This window comes from Dendropsophus ebraccatus, chromosome 8 (genome assembly GCF_027789765.1).
Source record: "Dendropsophus ebraccatus isolate aDenEbr1 chromosome 8, aDenEbr1.pat, whole genome shotgun sequence".
Lineage (NCBI taxonomy): Eukaryota > Metazoa > Chordata > Amphibia > Anura > Hylidae > Dendropsophus > Dendropsophus ebraccatus.
In genome coordinates this window covers 20,410,739-20,436,438 of record NC_091461.1, presented here as the reverse complement: position 1 = coordinate 20,436,438, position 25,700 = coordinate 20,410,739, and the positions used below count along the sequence as shown (strand labels likewise).

The 25,700-nt window shown below is 44.3% G+C and overlaps 1 protein-coding gene across 5 annotated transcripts in view; it reads right to left on the bottom strand.

Moving 5' to 3' along the window:
• ZMAT4 (zinc finger matrin-type 4) overlaps window positions 1–25,700 on the bottom strand; it is a 333,551-nt gene that overhangs the window by 271,549 nt on the left and 36,302 nt on the right. For all 5 annotated transcript variants that reach the window (XM_069978910.1, XM_069978907.1, XM_069978908.1 and 2 more), the window contains one exon: window positions 23,584–23,621. The gene's annotated coding sequence lies outside the window, so the exon portion shown is untranslated. The remainder of the gene's footprint in view (window positions 1–23,583; window positions 23,622–25,700) is intronic.

Here is a 25,700-nt window from a genome sequence, read left to right as displayed (position 1 = left end):
AATATCCCAGCTATTAGCTCTGCTACATCACCACCCAATAGCCTTGATGCAATACGCACAGTTTGCAAGGCTCGTGTTCGCTGCAGATAGCGTGGAGGACTCTATGGGAGTTATGGCGCTATGACTAAAGATGAGCGCAACTCAATTGTTCAGCATTTGAATATAAGTGAGGAAGCCCTAGAGAGGCCAGAAAAACATGGATACAGCCATAAGCCATAGGCTTTATCCATGTTTTCCTGGCAGCCCTAGGACTGCATCCATCTTCTTAATTGGTGGCAGCATTGAGGTTCCAGGGTGTGTGGATTATTTTGGGTACTTTTATCTCCTATAGTTGCACCCATGCCACAGAGATGCCCGTGGTGCATTGCCATTCTGCACGATGGAGTATGCAAGGTTCTGTTAGTGCTAGAGCTTATATCTGCCTGTAGCCTCTCCGATTTAGAGAGTACCCCATACACAGTTCCTTAGCAATGGGGGCTTTCATAGCCTTCTTTAACATTGTAGCTAACTAAAAGGGCACTGCCCTGAATCAGTACTTACTACTATGAGTTCAGCTATCAAAACATTCGGATTTGGCAAAATTATCCAAAGCCCAATGCTCTGAGATTGATTCCCCGAGGCTGCAGAAGTTGAATGCCGCCCTAGAGAGTCCTGGAATCCATAGGTCATAGACAGGGCCGGATTAACCTTACCATAGGCCCGGGCTGTTCACCAAGCCTGGGTCCCCCCCACTCCACTGTAATTATGGCAGCACTAGCCTGGTGCTCATAGTACAGGATAGATAATGTTATAGTGCCCTGATTTGTGCAAAATTGTGGTAAAAAAGCTGAGATTTTTTGCAAATCATGGCAAAACTATTGTAATCCGTTTTCCTAGCAGGCTTGAGTGGTATCCAACTTCTGCAGCCGCAGAGAATCAAACACAGAGCGGAGAATTTGGCTTTGGATAACATTGCCAAACCCGAACACTTTGACAGGTTTACTCAACACTTATTGCAGCATATTTTTTAGTCAAGGTTAAGAAAATTTACTTTAAATCCACATTTTGCCTTTATCACGTGTTTCATTGAGGAAAAAGTAGTGTTGGGCAAACTTGCAGAACTGTTTGGCAACTTTCTCCAAATGCAAACACTTGGCATTTGACTCCCAGCAGATGGAGAAGTTGGATGCCATGCTAGGTTGTCCTGAAAAGCATGAACACAGTCATAGGACACAGGTTGTTTCCATGTTTTCCCAGCAGCCCTAGGGCTGCACCCAACTTCTCCAGCTGGCGGGAGTCAAATGGCAAGCGTTTAGATTTGGAGAACTTTGCCCAACAGTTCGGCAACTTTGCTCAACACTATTAAAAAGTTGTTGTTGTTTTTTTAATTTGGCAATCATACAGATATTGGGAGCCAGAGGTGACAGTGTGGGTCCCTGAGGAAGCACAAGGTCCCTCGAAACCTGACGTATAAATATAATCACAGGTTGTTTACAGAAAATAACATCTCAGCAGTCATCATGCCACGCTGTGAATTTCTGCTATCATCTCTCGCTGTATTACGCCATGTAAGTTTGGTAATAGTTTAGAATAGTGCGGGTGATCACCAGTCTAAGTCGCTACATTCCCGTCAGGAAGTCATTGATACAACAGAGAAGATCAATACAATGGATCATTTTCAGTGATAGACCAGACCCTCTGCTGACCTTGCTCATTGTGCTGCGATCTTCTCATTAACTTGTACTGATCCGCCAGGCTATTATTGGGGAGACTCCAGGATCGATCAGTTTATATTATTACTAGGTCCAGAAATCTGTACCTGTAATGAAAGTTATTGACTGTCCCCTGAAAGGATGGGAAAGAGCAGGAATAGATACAATAATTGAATTAAGGGGATTTTCTTGCTGAGTCAGCAAGGTATTGGTTGGAATAGGAAAACTAAGGAGAGAGAGAGAGAGACTCGCACCTAACAGTGTGAGATTTCTACACGCAGATAAGGCAAGAAGAGACAAATTCCTAGATACAGAATTACATCTGGCAGGTGTTGGTGGAAAAACACTTGAATAGTAGAAAAGAAACTGAGCAAAATGTCAGTATTACTGTCTCATTCTCGCTGAACTCCATCAATGATGCTGTCCTGATGAGTTTTCTTTCCAGCCCCAACCTAACCTTTCCTAACCGTATCAAACTTGATTTTTATATATTCAATGTCACAACCTCAGGTAGAGTTTGGCCAAGGGAGGGACAGTGTAGAAACAGACAGTGAGCCCTGCACTTGTCCCCACCCACTGTCTCTGCCTACTTTCCTCGGACAGCCAAAGGCGACTGCAGAAAACTTGGCGACAGTCCCGGATCTGCTAATACGAGAGACACAGAACAGAGACAAAGACAAACAAACACAAGGGTAATCAAACAGGCCAAGATGAAATCCACATGAGCAATGCGGTATAAAATCAGAATCCAAGTAGCGAGGTCGAAGGTTAAGTCAGGTAACCAGGTATAGCAGACAGAGAGCAAAGACAAAAGAGGGCACGTAGCACACTTTACAAGAAAGACTAATAGCTAGCGAGAGTTAATATGAGTATCCATGATGTCACACGGCTGGGGGGAAAGATGATCCAGAGTGCGCTCTTGCAATGTGTTCACTATAATGTTGCTGGAGTGTGCTTCCAGAGTTCAGGGGTGAAGTTCCAGCTGCAAAAAACCTTGGACCATGGCCAGGTAAGTTTCTAGCAACCAGCTAAAAAGTTTGCTTAGCAAAAAGTTCAGGTCAGAACACAGGCTTTTGATGGATTTCATTGAACAAAATACAGCGGCCTTTACTATAAGTGAATATGAAAAGGCTGTAGAAAAGAAACTGAGCAAAAAGTTTTAATAGATCAATAGAAAAAAATATGTTTAGCAAAAATGTTTTGCATCCACAACATACCTATGAGTGGTAGGGGGTATTGGAATAACGATGATTTGTAATCAAATACAGTCAGGAAAGTGATGGATACGATGTTGATTGCACTTCATGTTGACACTCTCCAGTTTGCTTCTTTAAGTTTTGCAATTAATTCACTTTCAAGTGACATCTCTCCAGCTTGGAGTAGACTGTCAGAGAGTATCTGGGTCACTGCTGTGTAGCTATGTTGAGTAGTAATTATAGGAACACCGCATCTGATTACGACGAGAAACAATAATCATGTTCCTGGATATTAGGCATCTAATTGCTACCTAATTTTGTGTGATTGAATACTAATGAGTGGAATTTACCGTGAGTTTCATCCCTTGATTTTCTTCTTTCCGGTCCCAGGGTTTTTATTTGCGCGAGTTCTGAAGTGTGAGATCATTTCTGTCCACCACTAACATTGGGTCTAATTCAATTTCGCTGATTCGCTTCATTTTGGGGACAATTACAAAATCTTTGTGTCGCTCACCACCAGCCTCACCACTGCAATGCGGTGTTCTAGAATACCAGAACAGGACCTAACACCTTACAGCTATGTGTTCCTCCTAGTCCTGTATTGTCCTGAAATTGTTACAATTATTTGTTCTATAATAAATATAAATTCTGCATGAGTGTGTATAGTCACCAATAGTACTCTCTGCTGCCCCCTCTGTCCATGTCAGGAACTGTCCAGATCAGTAGAAAATCCCCATAGAAAACCTCTTCTGCTCTGGACAGTTCCTGACATGGACAGAGGTGGCAGCAGAGAGCACTGTGTCATGCTTCATACAGGGCATACAGCAGCTGATAAGTACTGGAAGATTAGATTTTTAAATTGAAGTAATTTACAAATCTATATAAACTTTCTGACACCATTGGATTTAAAATCACTAATTCGCTGAAAGTTTCTGGTGGCGTCTGCCTGCCTTGGTGACCTTGATTGACAGATCTTCCCCCTATACCCAGGGACGGAACTAAAAATGGCTGGGCCCCATAGTAAACCCTAGTCAAGTCTAGTCATAAGTACAAGCGCTCGTCCGCTTGGCCACCTGGTGCTGCAAATGATGACAGCTCAGGGGGCGCAGTGTATTGCAGGAGCGGGCAACAGGGCCCCCTGATGTAGTGGGTCGCTCTGGCTGTGGCTGCTACAGTGGTAGTTACACCCCTGCCTATAACCAAACCAGGTGAGATCTATCAATCAAGGCTGGAGGAGCCAGGAGAATCTGCTAGGGAACACCCTGTTGAACTGTAGTTCAGGCAGCATGAAACGGATCACAGGTTCTTTTGGTAAGTATACAAAATCTATCTTTTTCCAAAAACTTGAATGAGGCATTCTAGCTATCAAAAGCAATGAAGGTTGGGGCTCAGCTTCTCCTACTGTGTAAGATAATGGCTTACTTGGACTGCATTTTCAATTGGACAGGTTCCTTGAAAAAAAAAAAAAAAAGACACAAAAAGTGCATAAGACGACGGCCTTCCTGACACGAAAGAAAAGTCGAAAGATCTAGTGTCTGCAGTGCAAATTGTATTACATTTCCCTGGACGTTTTTGGTTGAAAGTTGTCATGAAGCTAGAGATATTTAATAACATATCTTTGTCCTGCTCAGGAGGGTAGGAGCAATTTTTTGGTTTTCCTCCAGGTAATGGACATATTGATTTTTTTTTAATCTTTATTGCATTTACTAATAATTTGTTCACTAATCGTTTTTCTGGTCTCCGGAGATCGGTGAACCATCATCGCCTTTTCCAATAACACCATTGAAATATTTAGTAATGCCTTTCACACTTCTCCCTGTGAGCTCCAGCGAGCCGGGCCCTTGACCTTTTGTTTTATTCATAATGTTCCGCACGTTCTTTGTATTAATTTCAGGCTGCTGAGCCACAGTAAGAATGGACAAAAAGAAATCTGAGCTGAACCCACAACTCCCTATTACGACACCCCAGTGATGGTATCCTGTCCTTACCCCCAGTGGCGGTCTTTGGCACCAAGCACCCCAAGCGATCGCTTGGGGCCCCCAACATCCAGGGGGGCCCCCACGTCCCGCTCTTGTGCTCAAGACCGCTAGACAGGGCCGCTGCCGCGCTCGCTGCTGCCATCTGAACTGTAACTATGAGCACTCGTATCACTGGAGCATCGGCGCCAGGACAAGGGGAGTGCGGCCTCTTGTGATCGCAGGGAAAACCCTTCCTGTGGCCACAAGAGTGAAGAGAAGAGGAGACGCCCGGACCCAGGTGAGTATAAGTGTTTGTTTTATTGTGTTATACACTATATGGGAGGGGGGAGCACACAGGGGTCTGTTTAACTGGGGAGCGCACATCGGGGGTCTATATAACTAGGGGGAGCACACAGGGGGGCTATATAACAGGGGGAGCACACAGGGGGGCTATAGACTACTGGGGCTTCACAGAGGGGTCTATATACTACTTGGGGCAGCACACAGGGGTCTATATACTACTTGGGGCAGCAGAATGGGGTCTATATATAACTTGGAGAGCACACAGGAGGTCTATATCCAAGTGGGAGAGCACACAGGGGGGCTATATACTACTGGGGGAACATACAGGGGGTCTATATACTACTTGTGAGGCACACAGGTGGTCTATATATAACTGGGGGAGCACACAGGGGTCTGTATACAACTGGGGCAGCACACAAGGGGTCTATATAATACTGGTGGGGCACACAGGGGGTTTATATACTACTGGGGGAACCACACAGGGGGTTTATATACTACTGGAGGAGCACACAGGGGTCTATATCCAAGTGGGGAAGCACACAGGAGGTCTATATCCAAGTGGGGGAGCACACAGGAGGTCTATATGCAAGTGGGGGAGCACACAGGGGGGCTAAATACCCCTGAGGGAGCACACAGGGGGGCTAAATACCCCTGAGGGAGCACACAGGGGGCCTATATACTAGTGGGGGAGCACACAGGGGTATATACAACTGGGGGCAGCACACAGGGGGGCTATATATAACTGGGGGAACCCACAGGGGTCTATATACTACTGGTGGAAGCAAACAAGGGGTATATACTATTGGGGGCAGCACACAATGAGTATATATTACTGGCGGTAGCGCACAAGGGGTATATACTACTGGGGGCAACACACAGCGGTCTATTGTTTTGGAACGTGTGTCGAGGGGGGGGCCCCAGACATAACTTCGCTTGGGGCCCCAGAAATGCCAAGACCGCCCCTGCTTACCCCCATTACAATTCCACAGATTCACAAATAGAATATTAAAAATATAGACTTCAATTATGGGGTGCCATTTTTCCTACTAAAGTAAAAAAAACACTGTGGTACTGAGGGACAGGCTCCTCCCTTCCTATGTGAGCCCTCGTGGGCAGGGTCCTTTCTCCCTATATAAGCCCTCGCAGGAAGGGTCCTCTCCCATATATATGCCCATGCAGTCAGAGCTCTCTCGCAGGCAGGGTCCTTTCCCCCATATAAGCCCTCGCAGGCAGAGTCCTCTCCCCCTATATAAGCCCTCGCAGGCAGGGTCTTCTCCCCCTATATAAGCCCTCGCAGGCAGGGTCCTCTTGCCCTATATAAGCCCTCGCAGACAGGGTTCTCTCCCCCTATATAAGCCCTCGCAGGCAGGGTCGTCTCCCCCTATATAAGCTCCTGCAGGCAGGGTCCTCTCCCCCTATATAAGCCCTCGCAGGCAGGGTCTTCTCCCCCTATATAAGCCCTCGCAGGCAGGGTCCTCTTGCCCTATATAAGCCCTCGCAGACAGGGTTCTCTCCCCCTATATAAGCCCTCGCAGGCAGGGTCCTCTCGCCCTATATAAGCCCTCGCAGGCAGGGTCCTCTCCCCCTATATAACCCCTCGCAGGCAGGGTCTTCTCCCCCTATATAAGCCCTCGCAGGCAGGGTCCTCTTGCCCTATATAAGCCCTCGCAGGCAGGGTCCTCTCCCCCTATATAAGCCCTCACAGGCAGGGTCCTCTCCCATATATATGCCCATGCAGTCAGAGCTCTCTCGCAGGCAGGGTCCTCTCCCCCTATATAAGCTCTCGCAGGCAGGGTCCTCTCCCCCTATATAAGCCCTCACTGGAAGGGTCCTCTCCCCCTATATAAGCCCTCGCAGGAAGGGTCCTCTCCCCCTATATAAGCCCTCGCAGGCAGGGTCTTCTCCCCCTATATAAGCCCTCGCAGGCAGGGTCCTCTCCCCTATATATGCCCATGCAGTCAGAGCTCTCTCGCAGACAGGGTCCTCTCCCCCTATATAAGCCCTCGCAGACAGGGTCCTCTCCCCCTATATAAGCCCTCACAGGCAGGGTCCTCTCCCCCTATATAAGCTCCTGCAGGCAGGGTCGTCTCCCCCTATATAAGCTCCTGCAGGCAGGGTCCTCTCCCCCTATATAAGCCCTCGCAGGAAGGGTCCTCTCCCCTGTATATGCCCATGCAGTCAGAGCTCTCTCACAGGCAGCGTCCTCTCCCCCTATATAAGCCCCCATGGGCAGGATCCTCTCTCCCTGTATAAGCCCTTGCAGGTAGGGTCCTCTCCCCCTATATAAGCCCTTGCAGGTAGGGTCCTCTCCCCCTATATAAGCCCTTGCAGGTAGGGTCCTCTCCCCCTATATAAGCCCTTGCAGGTAGGGTCCTCTCCCCCTATATAAGCCCCCATGGGCAGGATCCTCTCTCCCTGTATAAGCCCTTGCAGGTAGGGTCCTCTCCCCCTATATAAGCCCTTGCAGGTAGGGTCCTCTCCCCCTATATAAGCCCTTGCAGGTAGGGTCCTCTCCCCCTATATAAGCCCTTGCAGGTAGGGTCCTCTCCCCCTATATAAGCCCCCATGGGCAGGATCCTCTCTCCCTGTATAAGCCCTTGCAGGTAGGGTCCTCTCCCCCTATATAAGCCCTTGCAGGTAGGGTCCTCTCCCCCTATATAAGCCCTTGCAGGTAGGGTCCTCTCCCCCTATATAAGCCCTGGCAGGTAGGGTCCTATCTCCTTCTCTAAGCCCTTGCGGGCTCTCCCTTTGCACCAGTCTCTGTCACTTACTTTATTCATGATGTTTTTAAGATTTTGTTAAATTCTTTCTGTATGTTAACCCCTTATCATATCTACAGCACTTTGAAATCCAGGGCACTGTAGCAGAAACGCTGTGGAATTTCTGTGTGAAAACTTTGTATCAAAGTTGGTAAAATCATGTTAAAAAAAGTGGTGAAAATTGGCAACAAAATTTGTGTGGAAATTAACCTGTGGTATGAATTTTAAACACTCAGCATTTCAGACACCAGACTTGAAATCTGCACTATAGGTAAATTTCTGCATGGATATTGTGTGGATTTTCCCCCCAAAATCTTAGTGTGGACAATTCTAAGGCTGCATTCACAAGTCCTGTGTCATCCATGTATATGGGAGCATTGCTAATATACTATACATTTCTGATTTTTAAACACTTAGGGCCCTATTACACGGAGCAATTATCTGGCAAATCAGGCCCTTATCGCTCTGTGTAATAAAGACAACAATGAGCCAAGGAGCAAGTAATCATTCACTCGTCGGCTGATCGTTGTTTTTTAACAAGTTTAAAAATCAGCGGCCGCCCAATGCTCCATGTTATTGCTGATGCCTGGCTGTACTCGGTGTATAATAACTGAGATGATGCTTACCTCTCCATGCTCCCCCGGTGTCCTCCTGCCTTGTCTCAGTGTACCCAGCTGACCACACCCGCCGCTAAACCCAACACGGCAGTGACAGCCTGCTCAGCCAATCACTGCACACGGCACTGTCCAGTCTCATTCAGTGATTGGCTGAGTAGTGGCCTGTCACTGTAGAAACAGGTTCTAAAGTGTTATTGGCGGCTGCGGTCAGCGGAGTATGTAGAGACTAGACAGGAGGACACCGGGGGGAGCGTGGAGAGGTAAGCAACATCTTTATTATTTTGCCCCTTTACAGCAAGATCTGCACAGGCATCATTATTGAGCCATGTGATAGGATCAGAGCTCGCTTACAGTCGGGCCATCTAATATGGCCTTTATGAAGCTTCGTCACCCTGGTTGGCACAAAAATGAGTGACTTTTAGGCATTTTACAGCTGTGGCACATCACTTAGGGCATGACTAATCATAGAGACGCAAAGAGATGCAGCCCAAACACAAGCTGCAAACATACACAATAGGGCGCTAGCATATATTTCATATTGGGTAGCCGCTGCAGTACCTCTTTTTGAATTGGTCGAATCCTATATAGGTCAATTTTTACAAAATTATCCCCATGGATATTATTATTTTATTTTTTTACAAAAAGTTGCTGCTTAAAATCATACTTAGTGTTCAGCATCCCTGCAGCACCTCCACAGGGGAAATATGGTATTACACACATCAGTTTTTAATTTTTTCCTTGTTTTTTTTTTTTTTTTAAAGTCTTCAAATCTGCGGTATACAGAGTGTCTATGATTATTTATCATCTCATTCATAAAAACAGTAATTTGCCTCCTAGACAGTTTACTGTCTCCCTTTGACGGAACAGAAAGACTTTTGAAGAACACGTTCCACTCGTCCTTAGCAACAAAAAGAGATAAGACTAATTAATTTTATTTTGGTGGCGCTCTCATTGAATACAGCCATCTGCTGTGTGATAACAATGCGAGGAACGTGTTAATTAAACTAAAGTTTGCGTTTGTATACAATATGTACATGTGTCTGATTTCCTGATATAAAAGGATTATAGAGGAGAGGCATTCGCATTTCAACATGCCCCTAGCCGCCTTTTCTTAAATCGTTCAGCTAGATATCGTGCTCCGGGCTACACACAGGGCCATAAGAGAAACAGATTGCTGAACTCAGGGAGAACAGCCAAATGAGTCCGTGGAGCCTCTTTGAAGAGTCTCAAAACACAGGACTAGCCAGATATCCCTCCGGGAAGGACCCAGCCAAGTGGCAGCTCCTGTTAGGAAACCACCAAATCCACCATATTAAGTGGCCCTATAAGTCAGTGTAATGACAAGGGATAAACCAAGGCTAGGTAACCATCCACAGACAGCTGTTTCGGGGTGTTGCCTAGCCTTGGTTTATCCCTTGTCATTACACTGACTTATAGGGCCACTTAATATGGTGGATTTGGTGGTTTCCTAACAGGAGCTGCCACTTGGCTGGGTCCTTCCCGGAGGGATATCTGGCTAGTCCTGTGTTTTGAGACTCTTCAATGAGGCTCCACGGACTCCTCTTTTGCATACACACAGGGCCAGGCAGATGATAAGGAGGTAAAATATATAATACCTGTCTTTTAGGGTCCGATTAGGCGATTTTTTACGATTAACGATAATCACAAACGAGATTGTTTATTGTCAACCTAAAATCGTTCCCCATATTACACAGAACAATAGTCGTTCGTTACTACAATCGTTTACTCTCTCTAATCCTGGCAAATGAAGGAATGATGTGGAACTACAGCCAACGATTAACAAACGTTAACGATGATTTTGGGGTCAGCACCAAAGGAGCGCTAAACGATTTCTCGTTGGTCGTTTGATCATTACCAGCATTTATGGTCCATTTACACAAAGCGACAATTCGCCCAATCGTTTTAACGATTTTGAAGCAACAATTTGGTTTTTATAACAATCAGCATTTAGCCAAATAAATCGTTAGAAGAATCGTTAGAAAAATCGTTATTGCGATCATTGTTAAGACCGCTTAAGCCCATTTCACACATAGGGTGAATCTTCGAAAAACTGTTACCATGAAGCAACCTGCGAATTTTTAGCGAGCGACCAACGACCATTTGAGAACATGTTGAAAGATCACAATGAACGATTTCTCGCTCGTCGCTTGATCGTTTGCTGTGTTTGCACAAGCCGATTATCGCTCAAATGCGATTGTTATTGCGAAAATTCGAACGATATTTATTCCATGTAAACGCACCATTACGCGAAATGATAATATAATTTAATTTGAATGACATGACGATAATTCACACGATAGTCATCCCGTGTAATAGGGGCCCTTAGAAAATGGCTGTTTAAAGGATTGAGATTGTCTTAAAGGCGTACTCCAGAGATCAAAGTAGTTTGGTGTCAGAAAGTTATATAGATTTGTAAATGACTTCTATTAAAAAATCTCCAATCTTCCAGTACTTATCAGCTGCAGTATGTCCTGCAGGAGGTGGTGCATTCTTTCCAGTCTGACACAGTGCTCTCTGCTGCCACCTCTGTCCATGTCAGGAACTTTCCAGAGCAGAAGCAAATCCCTATAGAAAACCTCCTTGCTTCCTGTTATGCCACTAATATGGCCTTCTCTCATACCATAATATTGTCAACTTTTCTGCCCAACTTTGACTACTGTAAGTAAGATTTTCAATAGTTGGCTGAGACGCTAACTGGTTATAACCATAGTCTAAGGCAGTGCTTCTCAAATCTAGTTCTCAGGCCTCACCAACAGGTCAGGTTTTGAGGATTTCCTCAGTATTTAACAGGTGTTATAATTATACTCAGTGCATCAGGTATTATCACAGGTGATCTTTGTATGGGATATCCTTAAAACATGACCTGTTGGTGAGGCCGGAGGACTAGAATTGAGAAGCACTGATCTTCTGTAAATATTTGTTAGGACTGGCACAGCTCTCCTGGGCCCGGCTGATAGATTACACCTAAGGTAGAGTAGCGAGTTACCCGTCATATTTTACAGATATTATTCACCCTGGATCTGTTAATGTCTTTGAGCGTTCCTTCCAATGGATTCCCGCTAACTTCCCTATTTTTAAGGATATAATTTGTCCTTAACAGAATTGGTCTCCAAGGTGCGTTTCAAGGCAACAATTAAAGGCTGCAGTTTCTTAATAGCACTCCATTGTAGAGTAACACAAGTTACATTATTTCCGAGCACAAATCAGGAGGCAATTACTGTTATGTGTTTATGAAAGTGAGCCCGGCCGTATGCGGCTATGCCAGGGCGACGCGCTATTAAAGCATTATTATATGGATTATTTAGATAGCGTAATAATCACGGTGGAGATTTACAGTGACCGCAATCTAACCGGGGGCTTCATAGAACTCCATGTTCTCTGTGTCCGTAATCAGGGACCACCAACCTACGCCTTTCTATTTTGGTTTTCTCAAGGATTTTATTGTTACAAAAACTATGCATTTCCCCCTATATAATGCTATCATCTTGTTTATGGCAGCCTGCACTCTGTCAATGGACACAAGTAGTGACCCCTAAAAGGAGGACACTTTGTATAGGTTACGAAAGGTTGCATTCATACTTCTGATGTAAGAAAGTGACAGAGATTTGTGATTTACTTCTATAAAAAAATCTTTAGACTTCTAGTACTTATCAGCTGCTGTATGTCCTGCAGAAAGTGGTGTATTCTTTCCAGTCTGACATAATGCTCTCTGCTGCCACCTCTGTCTGTGTTAGGAACTATCCAGAGCAGTAGTAAATCCCCATAGAAAACCTCTCCTGCTCTCCAGACTATAAAGAATACACCACTTCCTGTAGGACATACAGCCGCTAATAAGTACTGGAAGACTTGATTTTTTATAACAGAAATAAAATACAAATCTCTGGCTACTTCTAGCACCAGTTGACTTGAAAGAATTTTTTTTTTTTTTTTTTGCAAGAGTTTAAGGAATACTGACTTAGGTTCTAGTCCTAAAGCTTTACCTTCTGCCTTGCACACCACTGTAGTTAAATGGTTATCAAACTTTCTACAAACTTTGCAGTACCAGTACCAGTGTATATAAGAAACTTTGTAATATATCTTATCAGAGAAAAATCCCTTCATCCCTTAACAGGTCCTCCCACCTGTGTCCAGCATTTCTCACTCTGTATTTACTGCAAAATCCATTTTAAGAGACTAAAAGGAATATCCGTTCTGAAGGGTCAGATTACAGCTTTCCATAGACGCGTATGGAAATGGGAGAACCGGTAGAGCTGGAAGTAGAGAGAAATAAAGAATTGTCAAAAGCTGTAGTGTTATATTTTACCTTTATACTGCTCTATAATGTCCTCTATGCTGCAGCTGCTTATAAGGTTGTGCTACGAGATATTGGGAGCAGGATCTCTTGTAATGTGTAACCACGGTGTACAGGAGAAATCATACATGTTACTCTATACAACAGGTGTCAAAATCATGGCCCTCTGGTTGTTGCAAAACTACAATTCCCATTATGCCAGGACAGCCAAAGCTAGAGTTTTTGCTGTCCAGACATGGCGGGAATTGTAGTTTTGCAAGAGCTGAGGGCCGTAGGTTCCCCATCCCTGGATTAGGGCCTAGCCCAGTGCTTCTCAAACTGTGAGGCGCCCCCAAGTTGTTGGTGAGGCACAGCTGGGGACGCAGTAATGGTAACAAAAGTTACCATAAGCTGCACAGTCCTGTCCCTGGCTGCAACACTCCTCTCTGGTTTAGGAACATTATTGACTCATTTTGTACTTATTTTAATATTATACAGAGTTAAGGAGACAAATGAAGGGTAGGCTGAGGAACAGTTTGTATTTTTGCATAGACTCCCACCACAGATGGTGAGGCCCCAGCATCCTCTTGGTCAGTCTAGTGAGGCCCCGGCATCCTCTTGGTCAGTCTGGTGAGGCCCCGGCATCCTCTTGGTCAGTCTGGTGAGGCCCCGGCATCCTCTTGGTCAGTCTGGTGAGGCCCCGGCATCCTCTTGGTCAGTCTGGTAAGACCCCAGCATCCTCTTGGTCAGTCTGGTGAGGCCCCAGCATCCTCTTGGTCAGTCTGGTGAGGCCCCAGCATCCTCTTGGTCAGTCTGGTGAGGCCCCAACATCCTCCTGGTCAGTCTGGTGAGGCTCCAACATCCTTTTCATCAGTCTGGTGAGGCCCCGGCATCCTCCTGGTCAGTCTGGTGAGGCCCCAGCATCCTCTTGGTCAGTCTGGTGAGGCCCCGGCATCCTCTTGGTCAGTCTGATGAGGCCCCAACATCCTTTCCATCAGTCTGGTGAGGCCCCAGAATCCTCTTGCTCAGTCTGGTGAGGCCCCAACATCCTCCTGGTCAGTCTGGTGAGGCCCCAACATCCTTTTCATCAGTCTGGTGAGGCCCCAGAATCCTCTTGCTCAGTCTGGTGAGGCCCCAACATCCTCCTGGTCAGTCTGGTGAGGCCCCAACATCCTTTTCATCAGTCTGGTGAGGCCCCAGAATCCTCTTGGTCAGTCTGGTGAGGCCCCAGCATCATCTTGGTCAGTCTGGTGAGGCCTCAAAATCCTCTTGGTCAGTCTGGTGAGGCCCCAACATCCCCTTTATCAGTCTGGTGAGGCCCCGGAATCCTCTTGGTCAGTCTGATGAGGCCCCGGAATCCTCTTGCTCGGTCTGGCCAGACCCCAGCACCCTCTTGGTCAGTCTGGTGAGGCCCTGGCATCCTCTTGGTCAGTCTGGCGAGGCCCCGGCATCCTCTTGGTCAGTCTGGCGAGGCCCCGGCATCCTCTTGGTCAGTCTGGCGAGGCCCCGGCATCCTCTTGGTCAGTCTGGTGAGGCCCCGGCATCCTCTTGGTCAGTCTGGTAAGGCCCAGCATCCTCTTGGTCAGTCTGGTGAGGCCCCGGCATCCTCTTGGTCAGTCTGGCGAGGCCCCGGCATCCTTTTGGTCAGTCTGGTGAGGCCTTGGCATCCTCTTGGTCAGTCTGGCGAGGCCCCGGCATTTCTTTGCTCTGTTGGGTGAGGCTCCAGTATAAAAAGTTTGAGAAGCGCTGGACTAGCCCACATAGAGGATTAGGCAGAACACCCGCACAACCTATCACCAACCTGCAATTTCTGTCCCACGTCATAAGCACTGTGCCCTTCTGTAAAGAAAATCTATAGATCCCTGTTGGTAATACATGATGCTATGTTCCATTATAGCATATATCTTCAGCGGCCTGGTTATATTATTTACAATTAAATGAGTCATATTCCTTCTTTGCTGGATAGTTTATGGATGCTGGAGGTATAAGGGCATGCCTGCACTTGCTACTTCTACAACCCCTATAGCTAAGCCTCAGGCAGGGGGATATCATTTTTTAGCCTGATATCAGACTATTATAAAATCATTAGAAAAACTCGCCACAGCAAAGCCGGATACAGAAACAATTTCAATATTATAGGTCCCCTGAGCGGAGTAGATGGAAAGCAGCCTGCAGCACACGTGTATATAGACATGAGTGCATGACAGAAACCTCCCTCGTTTCAGGCTGATGGACGTTCCGATCCCTACTCATAATCCCGGCTCTCATCAATATGTGTTTTTAACCAGAGCAAAAAAAAAACGAAAACACTACATTGCTCAGATACCTTCCAGCGTTCTGGTAATACTGCAAACACAATGCAGCCATGTGTATAATGAGAAAACATAGAGAGGTAGACGTAAGGAATTTAAAGATCTATTATTTTCCAAATAAAATTCCGTCTGAGCATTCGCCCACAGAAATTAATCATCCGCGGCGCGCCATTTGTAGGTTGTAACACTTCGTTTACTGCTTTGCACTATTACCCGAAAAAGAAGCCTTAAAGGGGTATTCTGATTCAAACTTACTTGTCCCTTACACTAAGGGGCGTGTGACCCGCAGATCCATTCATTCTCTATGGAGACACTGGAAAGAGCCGAGTGCTGTACTCTGTTCTCTACAATGGCTCTATATTGAATGTTTTAAAGGTTGACCTGCAGCTCCACTCATGCTATATGAAGCCATTGTAGAGAACAGAGTACAGCACTCGGCTCTTTCCAGTGTCTCCATAGAGAGTGAATGGAGCTGCGGGTCACACAATGACCCACAGCTCCATTCATAACAAAAGAGCGAGGGGCTAATCTAGAGACTCCTGGAGGGCACAGATGTTGGACCCCCCACAATCTTATTCTTGTCCCCTATGCTGTCCATTTTAAACGAAAAACCCCATAAAATGCTATTTAATCTATTAGCACCCTGTTATAGAGCAGGAAGAGCTGTAAACCCCTTTAAAGGGTACCTGTCACCATAAAAATGCTATCTAATCTATTGGCATCATGTTATAGAGCAGAAAGAGCTGAGCAGATTGATATATATCTTTATGGGAAAAGATTAACAATAACTACATCTGCTGCCAGTGCCACTCAATGATAGGACCTCCCACTGGACTTCGGAGCCTGGAAAAATCAATAGGTTACAAGCTATAGTGAGTTTTTTTCCCCTATAAAGATATATATCAATCTGTTTAGCTCTTCCTCCTCTATAACATTATGCCATTAGATTACACAGCTTGTTCATGGTGACAGGTTCCCTTTAAAAGTATGCAAGGTTGATTTATGTTGCCTAACCACAGAATAAATCTCACCTTAGGAATATATGTGAGATATACAGATGTGGCTGAGTTCTAAATTTCCCAGCCATATTATGGTTCATGGACACAACCATATTACGGTTTCATTGCTTCTAACCTGCTCTACACAGCGCTCATCAGGTCAGGCCACAGCATATTGATAAGGTGAAGGTCAGGGCTCTGACGCGGCCGTTCCAAAGCACAAATCTTCTCAACCATTCTATATGTTTATTTGCTTATGTCAACAAGACAATGACCCAAAGCATCTGTATCCGCTAGAGATCATGTGCGCTTGCCCTTACATGATCCTGTTAATATTTTGATACACCTCGGATCCATTGTTCACTCACTCATCATAAGCCATTAAGGAAGAAGGTTGTGTTTTTGTTTTTTTTCTTAGAGTTGTTATTAAAGGGAAGTGGTCATCACTTTCGTGCTGCCTGAAGCAGGAGTCAAAGGGGCGGTACAGAGTGGCTTCTATACTGCCTTGATTGGCAGGTCTCTTCCTTTACTCAAACAAAGATAGATTTGTCAGTCGGGGTGGGTGGAGCAGGGAGAAGCCTTGGGGGACCACTCCTTTACTAATGATTCAGGCAGCATTAGAGTGACAGTAACACATCTATTATTTACTTCTATAAAAAAAAAATGTCAAGTCTTTCAGTATTTATCAGCTGCTGTATGTCCTGCTGGAAGTGGTGTAATTTTTACAGTGCTCTCTGCTGCTACATCTGTCCATGTCAGGAGCTGTCCAGAGCAGGAGATTTTTTTTGTGTGTTTGTTTTAGATATTTTTCATAAATTTAGCACCGTTTCTGATTTCAAAGCAGGAGATGTTTTCTATGGGGATTTGCTGCTGCTCTGGACAGTTCCTGACATGGACAGAGGTGGCAGCAGAGAACACTGTGTCAGACTGGAAAGAATATATCACTTCATACAGGACATACAGCAGCTGATAAGTACTGGAAGACTGGAGATTTTTAATAGAAGTAATTTTATATCTATATATCTTTCTGGCACCAGCTGATTTATAAGATTTTTTTTTGTGAACTACCCCTTTAATGAATGTATACGTGCATGTATGTGGACTTTTATGGGACGCCTTTATTTATTTTATACACCTGTATATGTACATATGTAATTACATATCTAAACAGTGTCTTAATTCTACATCATTCATGCTGAATTGCTAAATATAAAGCCTTCCCTGAAAGCAATACCTAGCAAAGTTTTTGTTTGGAAGCATGCCCGCCAAACAGAACACCAAGCCATGCAGCTGTGATTTTTTTTAGCCTGCTGCTGTTGTTCCCTAACCTCAACGTCCATTGCATAGCAGCTGCATGCAGGACATGAAGACCGTGACATGCTGCCAACTCCGATGCTGCGGCCGTCACATGTAAATAAATAGGCAAGCATCAAGAGGTACGCTGTCCTTGCTGTACTGTACGAGCGTGCTGTGGTAAGCTTCCCCTGGTGGCCTGAAGCCGCCATACCATATGCTCTGTCCCTGCTGTGCTGTGGTGAGCTCCTCCTGGTGACTGGATGCCACGATACCATACATCGTCCCTGCTGTGCTGTATGAGTTTGCTGTGGTGAGCTCCCCCCGGTGGCTGGAAGCCACCACACTGTACACTGTCCCTGCTGTTCTGTACGAGTGTGCTGTGGTGAGTTGAAAAATAAGACATCGCTTGAATATAAGACCTAGTGCATCTATAAGAGCCAAAATGTAAAGAATATCTTATTTTCGAGGAACCACGGTATATACAACACACAACAACATGTACATGTAAATACAGACCATTCATTTGACATATACACTACCATTCAAAAGTTTGGGATTATCCAAACAATTTTGTGTTTTCCATGAAAAGTCACACTTATTTACCACCATACGTTGTGAAATGAATAGAAAATAGAGACAAGACATTGACAAGGTTAGAAATAATGATTTGTATGTGAAATAACATTGTTCTTACATCACACTTTGCTTTCGTCAAAGAATCCTCCTGTTGCAGCAATTCCAGCATTGCACACCTTTGGCATTCTAGCTATTAATCTGTTGAGGTAAGCTGGAGAAATTGCACCCCACGTTTCTAGAAGCAGCTCCCACAAGTTGGATTGGTTGGATGGGCACTTCTGGCGTACCATACGGTCAAGCTGCTCCCACAACAGCTCAATGGGGTGGTGATCTGGTGACTGCGCTGGCCACTCCATTACCTATGATAGAATACCAGCTGCTGCTTCTGCTGTAAATAGTTTTTGTACAATTTGGAGGTGTGTTTAGGGTCATTGTCCTGTTATTGGATGAAATTGGCTCCTATCAAGCGCTGACCACTGGGTATGGCATGGCGGTGCAGAGTGATAGCCTTCCTTATTCAGAATCCCTTTAACCCTGTACAAATCTCCCACCTTACCATAACCAAAGCAACCCCAGACCATCACATTACCTCCACCATGCTTAACAGATGGCGTCAGGCATTCTTCCAGCATCTTTTCATTTGTTCTGCTTCTCACAAACGTTCTTCTTTGTGATCCAAACACCTCAAACTTGGATTCATCCATCCACAACACTTCTTTCCAGTCTTCCTCTGTCCAATGTCTGTGTTCTTTTGCCCATCTTAATCTTTTTCTTTTATTGGCCAGTCTCAGATACAGCTTTTTCTTTGCCACTCTGCCCTGAAGCCCAAAATCCTGCAGCCGCCTCTTCACTGTAGATGGTGACACTGGTGTTTTGCGGGTACTATTTAATGAAGATGCCAGTTGGGGACCTGTGAGGCGTCTGTTTCTCAAACTAGAGACTCTAATGTGCTTATCTTCTTGCTTAGTTGTGCAACGCGGCCTCCCACTTCTTTTTCTACTCTGGTTAGAGCCTGTTTGTGCTGTCCTCTGAAGGGAGTAGTACACACCGTTGTAGGAAATCTTCAATTTCTTAGCAATTTCTTGCATGGAATAGCCTTCATTTCTAAGAACAAGAATAGACTGTCGAGTTTCAGATGAAAGTTCTCTTTTTCTGGCCATTTTGAGCGTTTAATTGACCCCCCAAATGTGATGCTCCAGGAACACAATCTGCTCAAAGGAAGGTCAGTTTTGTAGCTTCTGTAACGAGCTAGACTGTTTCCAGATGTGTGAACATGATTGCACAAGGGTTTTCTAATCATCAATTAGCCTTCTGAGCCAATGAGCAAACACATTGTACCATTAGAACACTGGAGTGATAGTTGATGGAAATGGGCCTCTATACACCTATGTAGATACACCAAAAACCAGACATTTGCAGCTAGAATAGTCATTTACCACATTAGCAATGTATAGAGTGTATTTCTTTAAAGTTAGGACTAGTTTAAAGTTATCTTCATTGAAAAATACAGTGCTTTTCCTTCAAAAATAAGACCATTTCAATGTGACCCCAAACTTTTGAACGGTAGTGTACAGTTACCACAAACCCATACATACACATCACAGAAGTCCATACACGTTCATACATACATGAGACACACAGAAGTGACAACGCACCAGGGCTTAGTCTCCCTGTATACCAGACCCCATCCACAGTAATGAAGAGCGCTGCTCAGAAGACGCTATTGCACATGACAGAGTGAAGGGTGATTAGCAAATTAACCTGAATTTGTCACTCCTTAAGTGTAGCGACATAAGGCAAACTAATAAAATGCAGAGGTTCATTCCTGCAAGCTTTCTTCGGCCGACTTAAAATCGCGCCCCAAGGAGCCTCCCGCACAGCAGCCCACACTACTGAACTCAATGTTAAATGAACCAAAACTCCGGAAGCCGGCTTGCTGGAAAGCAAAATGGGCCAAAAATACATAGACGCATCTAGCAGCATTTGCATCCACTTCAGCTATATAAGCGGCCATATTCCTGCGCCTCCACCACACTATAGTGCAGGGGTAGAGAACCTTGGCTCTCCAGCTGCTGCACAACTACAACTCCCGTCATGCCTGGACAGCCAAAGCTAAAGCTTTGGCTGTCCAGGCATGATGGGAGTTGTAGTTTTGCAACAGCTGGAGAGCCAAGGTTCCCTACCCCTGATCTAGTGTTTGTAATCTTTGCCCCAGATCTGCTCTATACGGGTTATTTCCGTTCGGTTTGAGTGGCAAGTGTTAGCTTTTAGCAGCTGCCCTTTGCCCTTTACGATGCATTGTCGGCTAAAACGTCCAGCAAACCTAATAACGATAATCTGATTTGTAGCCGGCTCTACTTTATTTAATGAAAGCGGCCGCCGCTGATTGTTTTCTGCAAATCGCTGCCTCCAGACGGAACGTGCCCTCACCAGATAACGCCCGTCCATTTTGCATCACCGATCACGTCTCTTATCAAGACGTTAATGGATTTTAAATGTTCATCTGGCGTAATTGAGTGAATCAGCTCTGTGCAGAGACAATACATAATGGACTACTCTGATATTTAACATAACATTTGCCCAATAAACCTTGGGGTGACACATTGTATTCATTCCACACTTGCATGTATGTATGTTCTGCTTACCCATTAATGTCTTATGGCCCCAATGTGCAAAAAAACAAAAAGGAAGGAATCCTTAAACATAGTAAAAAATATAGATATTTTTAATGTATACAGCAACTATACAGAACTATGAGTCTCCATAGTAACAGACTACAAGCAAACCCTGTGTGTAGTCCTACTTCTAATGTCCTGGTTTTATCCATCTATCTTTTTTTGCTACTGCCTTCTGTGATGTAATCCTCCACCACAGAGTTCATTTTTCTTTATATTAATTTTGAATGTTTAAAGGGGAACTATGAGCAGATTAGACAAATCTAGCCCCCTATTGTGCAGGAGATGCCGAGGATGAAGGTATGTCTCTTACCTACATCCTTTGTGCCATTCTGGTGCAGTTAGTAATTTGCTCCACAGTCCAGTAGGACTGTTAGGAGCACTGCCCACCCCCATATTGACAATTTGGCCCACCCCAGTGCTATGGTGACGGGGCAGTGCTCCTAAGCAAATGACTTACTGCACCGGAATGGCACTGAGGATAAAGGTAAGAGATATACCTTCATCCTCAGCATCTCCTGCATAATAGGGGGCTAGGAGCAGGTTAGATTCATCTAACTGATAGTTCTCTTTAAAATATTTTAACTAGAGATGAGCAAACCAACTGTAGGGTGAGCAAACAGTCATAGGCTATGTTCACACAACGTATATTTTCGTAAAACCAACGGCCGTGTTTATTAGGGGAATATACATTGCATTGCTGGTTATGGGATCCCGGCCGGAGCATATACACATGGTATTCGCTCCCGCCGGGATCCCTAGCGGCACCGCAAAAAACTGACGTGTCAGTTTTCTGCGTCCACTATCTATTGAATTGCGGCCGTAGAAAACCATGCTAGTGCACACTGTGGAGCGAGCGGCTGTGGCTGCTCACTCCATAATGTGCTGTGGGGAGTTCTGAACTCTGCGGCCATAAAGATCATCCGTCCGGTACTGCAGTACTGGCCGGAATGATCTTTTCAGAGGCCGGCGGTATCTTGACCCAGCTGGGTCACGGAACGGCCGGTCTCTTACGATGTGTGAATATAGCCGTAGGCTGTATCCCTGTTTTCCAGGAGGGATTCGGGCCGTCTCCACCTTCCCCACAGAACAGGAAGACTGCGGGATTCAAATGGCGATTGTTATTTAATTAGTTTTTTTTTCTAAATTAGCATTTTATTATCTTGATTGGTCAGGATCTTCTTACTGGGACACAATCAATCAACAGAATAGCCTGGGATAAGTGCACAGTAGTGCATTTTTCTTCTCGGGTCACCATGATCTCCATCCATGTAACTCCATTATAAAAATCTATAGGGCTATCTGTGCAGAGATGACTGACATTCTCCTGATCAGTGCAGGTCTCAGCAATGATCAAAAGCTTTGACGTATGCTAATGGAACTTTAAAAACATTTTTAATAATGGGCATAAGAGACGAGCGAACTTTTCAAAAGTTCAGTTCGGCAGGTTCACCAAACTTTACCACAGACAGAGTTTTTATAAAGCACTGAAAATATCACAGTTTTTATCCACTGAAGAGTTCACCTGATGGGATTCAAATGGTTAAAATCACCCAGGAGAGCTGTGGACAGTGTATAGTGAGACACAAAGTGACAGGAGCAATTTCACAGCTACACGCATTACACAACTATTTTCCTCTATCACAAACTGTCTTCCATCTCTACCTAATCCACCTTCTCTCTCCTAGGCTACCTCCCTCTCCCTATCTCTTTCTCTACAACAGGCATGGGTTCAGTTCACTGATCAGGAGCTGAATAGTGGGCGCGCTCCGGCATATATACTTAAGGAGGAAGTATGATGTTGCAAGGTGATGGCTTGCAGCCCATTGGCCATCTTTACAAACTTTTTAGAGACTTTTTAGAAAGTACTGATGTTTGGAACGAATCTTGATGCGGGAGGTTCGGTTTGCTCATCATGGGTTTGCTTTAATGTGCCTACATTTTAAAAGCCTGTCTGGGCTCATTACATTAGTCATTCAGAGTGGTGAAAATGTGACTTTGATGCTGTCACTGCTGCTATTGAGCCCCTAGAGAGTCCCCTGCATGGTGCAGAGCTGGTGTGGCTCATTCTGGGCCATGTTCCAGCAGTACTCACACCTGGAATTCCTGGAAATCACAGAAGAGAACGATTCCTCTCTGCTATGCCATTGCACAGTGCTGGGAAAAGTGCAGTGTGGACAGAACAGACTGGTGCTGGGCTGGGGGACAGTATAATACTATAGATGACATTTTGGGTAGAAGGTGGTTATTGAGGCTCTGGCCTTCTATGTTGCTACCCGGACAGACAAGAAATTTACAGAAAAACAGGGGTTAGATAAAAAAAGACTACCCTTATCTAAACAGTGACCTGCTGCTTATGACGGCAATAGCTCCCCCTAGTGGTGACAGATGACAGGGAATTTGTAGCTCTGGAAACAAAGGTTCCTATACAGGTATATTATGAGATATTTGGACCTAAACCTTTCTCAGTGATGACATTTACAGCTACAGTTATATTGATACCCTCATCTGGTTATGTATAGGTCAATACTACATACAATAATACAATGCATGTTTCCTTTATAAAATGAAACCCCTCTCAGTTATTTCAGCACCTCTTTGTGACATCCGTCAGTGATTGCTCTGAGCTCACTTATCACCCATTGATTTATATATCAAAGATACACCACTCGATAATGGTGTGTGTATATAACATATCATGTAAATGTAGCAATATAGAATATCTCACGGAATAACGTATTAAAAATTAACCTATTATATATGATTAAAAGTGGAGTTTAAAAATGGCACAATCACGTAAATATAACCTCAAAGAACTACCTATCAATAGAGAGGTCAAACAGGGGCTCAGCCTCCACTACAGTGGCAAACTTATGATACATCTTACTGTCTGTCTCAACGCGTTTCCCACCTGTCTCAGCGCGTCTGTTGGCTGTAATCCTCAGGGGACTATAACAATGAACAAAAGAAATTGTATTAATCATTCTGATAAAAGATGTAAGATAACCATATATCTAGGGGTGGGTGATATAGATTCACTTATACGGATATCACCCCTGACATCTGACCCCCGATAATACACTTGGGGCATCACAAACTCAGTAGTGTCTCCAATACATCGATACAATGCAGAAACCCTATGGTCAGATGCGTATTAGCTGTCTGTAGTTAACACCTTGGCCCAGCTATATTGACCCCCATAAACATAGGCATACAGTGAGTATAGCTAGATGCAGTACCCGGATCTTATTTATATATAACAATATTCAGCAAGTATTAACCCACTCAAGGCCTGGCTATAAATCTAGTAGCCTAAATACAATACTGTTAATCCAGATATACTGTAGCAATACAGCTGATCGAAGTCACACTTAACCCAATTTACATATAAATGACACAAACAGGCAGATAACCATGTGATACCTTTGTGATATACAGTGAGAGAATAGTTGGGGGAAAGATCAGAAGCAACAACATGAGAAATTATTACTTTACTAAAAGAGTAGTAGATCCTTGGAACAAACATCCAGTAGATGTGGTTGGTAAGAATTTAACCCTGCCTGGGATACACATATCTATATTATATATATATATATATATATATATATATATATATATATATATGTTCTACTAATGGCACAAATAGGTAAATATAACCTCAAAGAACCCACAAGTTATACAGATAGAGATAAAGCATCAAGTACGGACTAATGCATGCGTAATAAGGTCATATAAAGCAGTGATTATATTATATTATATGTAGATGATATGACCAGAGGAAAAAGTCCCTGCTGGGAGCACTCACAACCCCTGTGCGTGCCAGTGATGGGGTCATTAGTGCTCCCAGCAGGGACTTTTTCCTCTGGTCATATCATCTACATATAATATAATATAATCACTGCTTTATATGACCTTATTACGCATGCATTAGTCCGTACTTGATGCTTTATCTCTATCTGTATAACTTGTGGGTTCTTTGAGGTTATATTTACCTATCTGCGCCATTCTTAGAACACATATATATATATATATATATATATATATATATATATATATATATTAAAAGTGAATTTTTAAGACGCGATTCTGTGAAATTCCCATTTATACCAACAAGCAGCCCCAGAAATCACACAAACATTGCGATGATGGGCAAGTCACACCTCCGAAACTGCTCAATTATTGATACCAGGAATATTGACGCCGGCTGCGGTTTCCTCCAGGTAGAACTCATATTGGAGGAAATGATCTTCAATTTCATTTCTTTAATAGAGAATAACACGGCTCTCAAGATCACTCTGACTTTTATATATTTCTCTCAAGGCAACAACGGAGAAGAGAGACAAGGCTCCATTTGATCATGTTCTGCATTTCCAATGTATTTCTTCCTCTGTATTAGATTAAGGCTTTTTTTTATACAGGATTGTTGTCTACTTTAACTTCAAAAAAATAACTTCAATTGAAAAAAGAAAAAAAAAAATCAGGTTTTATGCATTTGCTGCAAATTAACGTTAAAGCTGTGATCTGGGAATTTCTCAGTACTTTTACTTACAGGAATCCTGGAAAATATAGGGAGTAGGCTGCTGCCTTACAGTATTGATTTACATAACCACCTTAATAGGAGCCAAAGGCTCTTTTGCTATATAAGTTGTGACCTGTCCAATCAGCTGATCAGTGCGGTTCCTGGGTTCAAGGATCAGACTCCCACTGTTCTGATATTGATGACCTATTCTATCCCTTTAATTGTACATCATGGTAGATATTACAGTATCTAGATGTCTCACACTGCAGATAGTAACAAGTCAATGGAATTACTGTTTCTACTTATAGAGAGCACCAAAAGGCATGTGGAGTGTTATCGCCCATTCGTGGTCCACTGGGAAAAAAGGATATGCCAAGTAGCTCTATCCCTTAAAGGGGATTTCTGATTTAAACTTACTTGTAACTACAGGGATGCTTTGTCCAATAGGTGGCACCAGAAAGCAAGGTTCTTCCAAATTTGAAGAGATTGTCAGTAGGTTTATGTTGTCC